The following is a 10,316-nucleotide window of genomic DNA, read 5'->3' on the forward strand; positions in this document are numbered from 1 at the left end:
TGTCGATTTCCATCAGTTAGAACTGAATTATTAACAGAGACTACACAGCTTCCAGCAGAAAGACTGAAATGATCCAAATTTGAGCTAATTATTAATGTTAAGACAAAGAATCCATATTTAAACAAATATGTTTCCTTAGCTACCTGCTAGAATTTATTTTTGTCTTATAACACAAAAATAAGATCCAATCCAGAAAATAATTGCAAAAACACACACATTCATTCTGAGAAAGGTACATATACATTTATCTGTTCTGAGTTTCAAACTGAAGTCCGTTTACTTGCTGGACCAAAGAATACTAAGGAGTTCGTCTCCTTTCTTCTACCTCCCAAACTATGTTGAGGTCCCATGAGCTGAAGAGACAGATCCAACAACTGGAGATAAAGGGAATGTCAGTCTCATAAACTTGAGTCACCCTACAGCACACCTGGTTATTTTTGTATTGTTGTTGGAAAGCATGGCTGGAAATGACAGCTATCTGAGTTAGTAACAGTCAGTTTAATCTAAATTATGCTGTACTAACAGATAACACTAAACACGATTAACAAATATTAATTCTGTCTTCATAGTACATGTTCCTTAAGTGTCAGCTGCAGTCTATTCCAGTGCTCCTTGCTCTAGGACTCAGATAGAATTAGAAGCTTCTAGGGGCCAAGAGAGCATGGTAGAGCCACAGTACAGCTCTCAGGATTTCTCCCCACATGTGGCGTCATTGTACTCAGATTTCACTGGTTGAAGAAAGCTATATGACTATGCCTGCTATTGGTGGTATAGGGGTAGAAGATCTTCCACAAGGGAGGAGAGAGAATAGGCAGAAAAAGAATTATATTATTGTCTTTTAAAATACCAACTATCATCCACAAATTTCCATATTGGATCTCGATTTCATTCATGCGCTCAAAGTCTCCAGGGGGGTAAAAATGTAAACCATTAATTTCCATCACTAATGCAAAGCTGGGCAAAGTCATCAGGATGACAGAGTGGAAAGGTCGGCAACATGAAAGACTTGGGTCTGCATCCTGGTTAGGAGGTGGGAACCTCAGGCTTTCTATGTGTGGTCCAGTTACAAGCTGTCCTCCATCCTCTTATCTGGGATTAGACCCAGCCTGGCCCCTTGAGTTAATCTCACTGTGATGAGCAGGAGGTCCTCAGAGGAAGGCAGCCTGGAAGATAGCAATGCAGCTTTTTGGGTGATTTCTTCTTATTTTATAAAACTAGTCAACCATGTGCCTGTGTGTATCACACTGAAAGATGACAATTCATGAGAGAAAAATTGTCACTTTTCATAATTCAAAGGCTGGAATGATTGCACTATTCCTCCATAGATGAATATTCCTGGCCATTATAAAAGCATAATGGCATTTGACAGATGCACTGGAAACACCATGGAACCAAAGAGCTGTTTGTCACTGCTGGCATTTAGATTGTCAGAGTCTGGGAGTTGTGTTGGACCTTAACATTTTGCTTCTGATTAGAAACAATAAAATGGAAAGTGCTTTGTTAAAAGAAGTGCAGGTACCCATAGAATTGTATGTTTTCTACTTTTTCAAAAAGCTATAGGGGAAAACCACATGTGTCTTCCTGCATGTGGGATGGTCCCAGTTTGGAGTTTGAATCCTGAAACCAATCACAAACAGTGTTCTTGGTGAGCTTGTGGGTCATTTTTGGGTAGGTCAGATACACCTTAGGCTACAGCCAGCAATGAGTCCAGAACAGACCTCTGTATTGGGATCTGGGGCTGGATGGAGTCCTAGAATATCCACACAGACACTCAGAAAACAGTTTTGGAGAATGAGTACAAGCATGATGAGAGAGTAGCATGGTATTACAAAAAAGGACTTGGATTGGGATTCTAGAGAACTGGGCTCCAGAATCATTATTCCCATTTTCTGTTTCTGCAGCCCTGAGAACTTCACTGTGTCTCTCTTTCCTCATTGTGGAGGCAGAGGATATGAAAGGGCTCAAAATTTTGCAATGGAACAGTGAATCTATGGGATTAGAATTACCCTTATCGACCCATAGAACCAAAGGGGTGTGTGTGGAGGGGAAAGGATAGGTGTCTGGAGCACTTAGAGGTGGTCAGTGCAGCACTAGCAGAAGGTTGGTTGCTGACACTCATTACCATCTCCATCATCATCTCCACCACCATCATGACCATCACCACAACCACCATCACTGTCACCACCATCATCACCATCACCACCATCATCAGCACCATCATCGCCATCATCAGCACCACCGTTATCACCATAATCACCACCATCATCGTCACCACCATCATCATCACCAACACCACCACCATCATCATCACTACCATCATCACCACCATCATCACCATCATCACCACCATGATCACCACCATCATCACCATTATCACCATGATCACCATCATCATCACCACCATCACCATCATCACCATCATCACCACCATCATCATCACCATCATCACCATCATTACCATCATCACCACCATCACCATCATCACCACCACCATCACTGTCATCATCATCACCATCATCATCATCACCATCTCCACCACCAACATTATCATCATCATTCCCTTGGAATGGCCCCACGATTATCAATAGGCAATTATTCCTCAATACCTAAAACACTGCAGTGCAATAATACTTTGTTTGGTAAAACAACAAGAGTACCTTCATATGACATCAAGGTTTGTAGAGCCCTGCTTGAATGGGTAGATAACTGGCATAAAATGATCAAGGCAGCTGTGCTAAGAAAATTGTGATTTTTTTTTTTTTTTACTGACCTGAAATTATCTTTCTTTTCTTAAAGAGATTGGCTTGTTCTTTTCAACTGAAAAAAAAATTATTATTAAATTAAACTACAGGGGATAAATAGATGACCCAAATGAAAGCCATCAGGATTGCCAAGTGAGGCTGGGGAAGCACAAGCTGACTTAATAGTGTAATAAAAGCACTTGCCTGGTCTCTAGGTTCTAGCTGGTTCTCTCTGGAAAATCTGATCTGGAAAACAAAGGAGAAGTTAATAAGGAGAAAAAATGAGGTGCAGGTGGAAGGGGAGGCAGGGTGGTCACACCTGTTTGGTGTCAGCCCCATTCCCACCCTTCTGTGCTCCACGACCTACAATCGGGGCTCAGAGTCCAAGCATTGTGTTTCCAGGCTTCCATACCAGACCGTCCTGTTAGGTTCTGTCCGGGAGGCAGACCACCTGGGAGGAAGAGGAGCGCAACGATTCTTCCCCTGCTTCTTTCCTGGCTGCATCCTGAGATCATATGATAGTGGAATCGTGTCAGTAGCAGCTACAACATGGTCCAGAGAACATTTCTTGGATGGATGGGACCTTGAGAGGAACCGATGGGCATTGTCCACACACCCCCTTTAAATATCACTGTATTAAATCACTGAAACTACATTCTAGGCTCAAAGGGACGTACTCAGACCGATGACTGGAGTAAGCCTGGTCTTCACCACCTGCCCTCTCCTATGCCAGGTCCAGTCTGTGTAGTAAACAAGAAACATTTCCTGACAGATAGCTCAGAATGAAGAAAAATTGGGATGTACATGGATAGGAAGAAGCAGGTATTCATGGTCAAGCCATTTGGACAGGGAAAAAATTGGAGACTGAGGACTTAGTAGGATTTGATTTCTCTGAACCCCATTCCCCCTCATGGACTAAGAGGGAAAATGAAACAACACACGATGTGTGACTCCAGTGTGGTCACACATGCACAGAGCCAGGGATACAGCAGGTGCTCAATATGTAAGTCCAGTTATAAATCTCTTTTTTAAAAAAATGGAACCACTTCTAGAATTATTGTAGTTACAATGACTAAAAGACAACTCAAATTTCTTTAGAGGTCAGTTGATTGAAAACTCAACAGATTCGCGGGCATCAGGAGCTGCTTGATCCAGGAGCTCCCACCAGGTCACCTGGACAGTCCAACTCTGCACATCTTACAGTCTTCCTGTGCCCTTGTGGGCATTATCCTAAGACTGCATGTGGTAGGAGGAGGATGGGAAGCAGCTCCAGCCCAAAGCCATACTGGGCAAGCCTGGAGGGAGCTGTGTGTGGCGTGCTGATGAGTATGAGTGTGCTTCTTTGTCAACAGTACCAGAAAAACCCCAATGTGAAAACAAAATTTCATCCAATGCCCTTGGTTCTAGATGATTACATGTTTCTCCCAACCAATCGCTACACTTAGGGGAATGTGATGTTCTGATTGAGGGACTTGAGTCACGTGACCACCTCTGGACCAGGGGTGGGGTCTCCTCTCCCTGATGCACGAACTGAGGGTGGGGTGGGGTTGGGGGTTCCTAATCCCTCCCGCCTGGAGATGAGGAAGTAGATGCTGGGAAACCAGAACTATTAATTAGTTCTCCACAAACACTCCACCTACAGAATGGACTGTGTGGATATATTTCTGTCTACTTAGCGTTCCCCTTTGTCTAAGAACAGGGACCCGTTGTGGAAGGTAAACCCCTTTCTGGAAGCTTCCTGCTTCCTGTCCCCTCCCTGCCATTGAGTTTGGCTTCCATGGGGGATGACGTGTTCGAACGTGAACATGCATGGGCACCTGGGCACAAGTATGCCAACAAGCCATCTCCCACAAACTTTTATACTCAAAGGGAAGAAAATCCAGTGTATTTGTCTTAGCATGACTAAAGTTTTCAGCTGTTAGTCATAGAAACAGTTGGAACCGTGTTAAGAAATTGGGAATGCAGAAAGGATGACTAATGCAGCTGACACATAGCTCACGAAGCAAAGACAAGGAAAAGCAACCGAAAAATAAATCTGCCCTGTGGGATACAAGTCCTTGATTCTGGGTTCTTGGAGACCCCACTGGCTCCATTTCCACACCGGGGGGTGTCTAGTTCCCCCTCTGCTGGCTGGCTGTCTTTCCAATCAAGACATCCCATAGGTAGCAATAAGGGATTGGTGGTGGGGGGGGGGGGGAGCAGCAGCATTTTATAGACTAAATACCTCACCATCGTTGCTGGCTGACAGTGCGTGTGTGACCGACCACTGCCTTCCCATCAGTGTTCACAAAACGGCTGGTAGATACAGGTCACCGCGGGTCCCCGATGATGGTTCGATCTGAGCCTTGGCCTCGTGCTGATGACATGCCTCAAACATGCACTTCTTTCATGTAGTCGGTGGGAAAGTCTGGTTAGCCCGTGGTGCAGCAGGCAGAGATACATTCTGTAAGCTTCTCTCTGTAACAGTGTTCTCAATTCAGGAAGGGAAATATTTTTAATATATATTTTACATTGTATCATTTTAAATGGTACATTTTAAGTGGTACATTTCTAAGAATGTGACAAATGCTTGCCATAGAGTGACGATCATGTGGGTGTAGCAGACAAGTTCCCACTGTGGAGGGTGATGTAGGGATCAGGGTGGGGAGCCATACCTGGAGAGAGCCCCCCCACCCCCCCACCCCTGCCTGCTGAACTGTGCTCCCGGGCTGGGCCTTCTGGAGGGAAGACAGCGGGTCGCAGCCTGCACCATTCAAACCCAGTGATGCCTTCAGGGCTGCTCAGCCCCCTACATTCAAATGCATGGAGAGAAACAGGAACGCAGAGGTGAAAATCCCAGGCTGACTGTGCGGAACAGGGGACTGTTTGTAGAGACCATCAGGAACTGGAAACCAAGACATTAACAATACTGGAGCATCACATCTACAACCACCCTGGGAATGAAACCGCTCCCAGGCGTATAAGAATCCTGGAGAATTTGTAGTCAGCCACCTAATCTGTACCAGGGGGTCATCACATGTGACCAGATCTCCCTGGTACACACACCCGCACCTCGCCGGGCTTCAGAGCACCTGCTCACACTGTTTTCAAAGCATTTCTGAGCACCTTCTGCATCCTTTGCAACTTGCTAAACCCTCTCCAAGGACCATTACCTCCACCTTGGCAGCAAACTTGAGAATTTGGTGCAGTTGCTATGTGCATTCCCCCTATCTGCCTGGGTGACCCCTTTATCCCGTCAGCTTAGTGTCCTTCTGAAGAGTGCCCCCTGTTGCCTGTCAGAGTGTTCCAGTTGGGATAATAAGGTTTATGTTGTTCTAACCATCCCATCTCATCCCAAGCGTATGAGCACAGAGCACCCTGGATTCCCTGCAGGAAGCAATGCCCAAGCTCACGGTACGCAGGGGCCAAGAAGGCCCCCAGCAGCAAGTACGGGATGCAGGTTTGCCCCTCGGCGTGTCCACCTTCCTGGCCACGGGGGCAGCCTCGGAAGAGCGTGGCCCTGGTCTGAAGCCGACAGAGACTTCGGACAGCTCTGCACAGCCCAGCCTCACGTCCAGCCCAGGGCCTTTCCAGGTGGCTGTGCCCATTATCGCCTCCCACCTCCACCAGCCTGATCAGGCTTCTGCCTTTGAAACTGCAGGAGCCATGAATGGTAAGACACAAAGTGAAGAGAGAGCCAAGGGGGCACCCCCGGCGGGAAAGTGAGCTGGCTCTACCAGTAGGGCACACCGCGCCCAGGTGGGGTCCTGGGCATCGCTCCGAAGTCCTGCAGGTCCCTTCTGGTGTCCCCTCTGGTGTCCGTTCAGCACCCCCCACCCAGCCCCAGCCCAAGCAGCTGTGGACGGGGGTGTTCGTTTCCAGGGCGGGAGGGAGCCGGCGACGCCCTCTGGCAGAGAGCTGGGGTCTGCAGAGCTCCTCGGCTTCCCAGCTCCCACACACCGGGCTGCAGATAACTTGGCAGCAAGCATTTGATTTCCAAAGACAGCCCAATCAGATGCCTTTCTTGAGGTAATAATGCTTCATTTTCTCCCTTTTTGTGGGATGGCGATCATCTCCTACACTCTCCTTCCCAGCTAAGCACATCATCAAAATTTAACTTCCTGCATCTGTGTAAGATAAATAGGGCTTCGCAGAAATGGGCTGCAGACCAGCATCCACCCTCCTCTCCCCAAAGCCCAGGACACCACCCCATGGCTGTTTCTTCTGGCAGAGGAGGAGAGAGGCTGCGGGTCCCCGGGGCCTGGGACCCACAGAGGGGTCTGGCCTGCTCCGGGTCCCAGGAAGAGGAAGGACGGTGGGAGCACAAAGGACGGGGTGGGGCGAGGCAGCTTGGACGTCCTTAGAAAGAAGTGAGATGTCTCTGTAAAGTTCTTACACTTGTTCTGTAAGCTCCCACGGGCACAGAGAGTGCCCCTGGAGCCACGGTTCCCTAAATAGACAACACATCTGTTTTGGTCCTACCGCTTATTCTGTAAGACAATTCACTTGGCAGGATTAAAAGAACGTCAACAAAGCATTGATGCAAGATATGGAAGCCGCTTCTCCCACAGTAGTCTCAACTGGCCACTCTCTCATCCCTGGAGGAATACCAGCAAAGTCTTCCTGCAATACAGAAGCACAGAAAGAAAACATTGGGAGCTCCCCACCCTTCGGATGCCTCGGCCCACCTCCCACACACACTGTAGGGAACGGCTGGATTTGGAAGGGCTGCTCTGCTTGGAAACCCGGCTCCCGAGGCAGGAAACACAGTGATGAAAGCCCCCATCCCAATGCAGAGCTTCTGTGGTTGAGGGGAAAGAGGAAATGAGTAATGGAGAGAAATACGAAAGCCCTGGGGGGTGCGGAGGCATAACTGGCCCGTACTCCCCAGCCCCATCTCCTTCCAGCCCAACCCAGCCAGCAACAGCCCTGCCCAGCCCGCTGTGGGGGCAGGTTCTTTCCCCGAAATAGGCAGTGGTGTCCATCCTTACCTCTCCACCTTCTCTCCAGGGCCTGCTGTGCTCTCACGTGCCAGCTGCACAGCTCCTCCAGGAGGAAGCCTAGAAACGCAGGACCCGCTTGTTACAGCCACTGCTTTGTCCACGACCTGACCAGCGGCGCCTCTCACTCCCACTACACGTGAACGGCGCCTGCGCAAGCGACATTCCCATCCACCTCTAAGCACCCTGCACCATGCCAACTTCTGCAAAAATCTCAGACGTGGGGGTTTAAAGTATATGTTGTGTTTCAAAACTACAAGGGCATTCTGCCACCAGGATGCAAACTGGCAAAGCGTCCTCGAGCCTCAGGGCTCCTTGTGGGGGGGGGGGGGTGGTGGTGGTGGATGACAACCTTCCTGCGTCTGTCAGGATTCTCCAGAGAAGCAGAGCTGATGGGATACGTTATGTAACACATGCATGTGTCTCTATGGCCTATACAGGGTACGTATCCGTAATCAGAGTTTATGGACACATCGGGTATAATGCGCTCGATAGGTATCAGATACAAAGAAGTACACATACACAGAGGGAGAGAAAGGAGTTGGTTCCGTGATTACGGGGCTGACAGGTCTGAGATCTGGAGGGCAGGCCAGCAGGCTGGAACCTCAGGGGGGATCTCTTTTCTAGGAAACCTCAGTCTTTGCTTGCAAGGCCTTCAGCGGACCAGGAGAAGCCCACCCACAGGAGGGAGGGTGGTCTCCTTCACCTAGAGCTAAGTATTCACCACATCTGCGAAACACCTTCATGTCCAGGCTAGCGTTCGACCAAACGGCTGGACAGCGAATGTCAGCACGGCGGACACCTCCAAGTCACCATCGCTGTGCGCCCCTGGCGCGAACCACAGGAAGATTCCCGAGCAGAGCAAACTGACAGCTTCTGCCCGCGGGCGGGGCAGGGGGGTGACTACGACCTCAGAAACCCCCATCAAACACCTCCGCCTGGGATCAGGGGCTGGGTGGGATTTGGGCCTTAAGGGGAAAAAAAAAATCACCGGAAGGTTCTCCATTGACAAAGTGTCCTTGTGTCTGGTTCTTTGGGCCCTGAAATAAAGGGTTCTGGGTCGGGGCTTGGGAGCAGCAGGGTCGCAGGGGGAGGAGGAGAGCAGAGGGAGGGCAGGTCTGCAAGAGCTGGGGCCTGCAGGGGCGAGGGGCGCGCGCGGCGGGCGGGTGCACCTGCGCAGGGCTGCGGCTCCGAGCGCCCGGCGGCGGCACGATGCTGCCACCTCGTGTCCCTCCCGCGTACTGCCGCTGGGCGCTCTCCCGGGGTCCCGCGTCTGTGCAGACCTTCCACCGCGATCGGGATCGCGCTCCTCCGGGGGAGACACACCGCAGACTGGACCTGTGCGCTCTCAGCAACAACCCGCGGCGGCGCGGGGGTGCGAGCGTTCCTTGCTCTGCGCGCGAGAGTCCGCAAGCTTCACTGAGCGCGGAGCTCCCCGGTTCCCGCCGCTCAGGAAGGGCATTGCCCAGCAGCGCACTTGCCTGCCTGCAAGGCGCCTGAGACCAGGCCGCGCTCCGGCGACAAGAGGAAAGCTCAAGGACGCTGCACGACACGCCCCAGCCCCCGCGCGCGCGCGCCACCGTGCACGCAGGGTCCGGTCCAGCCTCCGCCCCTGGGCCGGCTCTCCGGTCTGCGGCAGCCTCGACCCACACAAGCGCGACAGGGCACACGTGCGGCTCAAGGTTTCCCAGGCGCCTCCTCCAAGGTCTAGGGGCGCAAGTGCAGGGAATTTTCGGGGTTGCGGTTTGTTTTCGCACCCTCAGTCCCCACGTGCATCTCGTCCCCCGCAGGGTCAGCACCTGCTGGGAGCAACGAGGTCACTGCGTGTGGGCGCCGTCAGCAGGAGGAACCAGGAGGGCGTTTGCGTCCTGTGGTAGAACGACATCACAACCCCCCGACCCCCTGCCTTGCACGTCTGGGTTCCCCTTCTGCACACGGCCCCTCTCCACCTGTTTGTTCTTTCCATGTTACCTGTGGGCACAAATGGGATGTGGACTTGCACATAATTTTAAAGTCTCTCCGTGCCCTCCAGCTGGGACTTTCACTGGGATTCTGCTGAATTCATAGACTGACTTGAGAAGGTGACTTGCCCCTTCCGCCACCTGAAAACCAGGGGGTCCTGACCAAGAAAATAAGGACATTCTCCTACCTTCAAGGCAGCATGTCCTCGAGCTCCCGGCCGAGCCCTGTGCCCCACCTACAGCTGGGGCTGGATAACTCTTTGTGGGGCTAGTTCATTTGGTGGCCTGGGGGCCAGAGCCTGTGCTCATCCTACAAGGAGGCCTGGCCGCTTTGCGCCTCCTTCAGACTTTTGATAACTTATTCTGAGTGGCTCGGCCTCTAGGTGTCATTGTGCCGTCAGAGACCTGGAAATACAGCCCACATTAAATAAGCCATCGGAGAGAAAAATGAATAGGGAGTAATTTAGGGAGATTAAATGGGCAGGACGGGGGACACTTATCATCGCTCCTGCAATGCTTCATCTCTGGGACCGGGGGGAATGTCTGAGTTCAGAAATGTCAGGGCAATTCATCAGCCCCCGACGTTGACGTGAAGGGAAATCAGGTCGTTAGCTTGTAAAATATAGGATTTTGTT

At 50.7% G+C, this 10,316-nt stretch overlaps 1 long non-coding RNA gene across 1 annotated transcript; it reads right to left on the bottom strand.

Moving 5' to 3' along the window:
* Positions 1-4,961: 4,961 nt before the first annotated feature.
* Positions 4,962-7,985, bottom strand: LOC123394091. The gene is made up of 3 exons (XR_006608866.1): positions 7,712-7,985; positions 7,203-7,343; positions 4,962-5,198 (listed from the first exon to the last, which is right to left on the bottom strand). It is a non-coding gene; the product is annotated as an uncharacterized LOC123394091 (long non-coding RNA).
* Positions 7,986-10,316: the final 2,331 nt, after the last annotated feature.

This window comes from Mustela putorius, unplaced genomic scaffold (genome assembly GCF_011764305.1).
Source record: "Mustela putorius furo isolate JIRA1106 unplaced genomic scaffold, ASM1176430v1.1 tig00001433_pilon_pilon_pilon, whole genome shotgun sequence".
In the NCBI taxonomy this organism is placed as follows: Eukaryota; Metazoa; Chordata; class Mammalia; order Carnivora; family Mustelidae; genus Mustela; species Mustela putorius.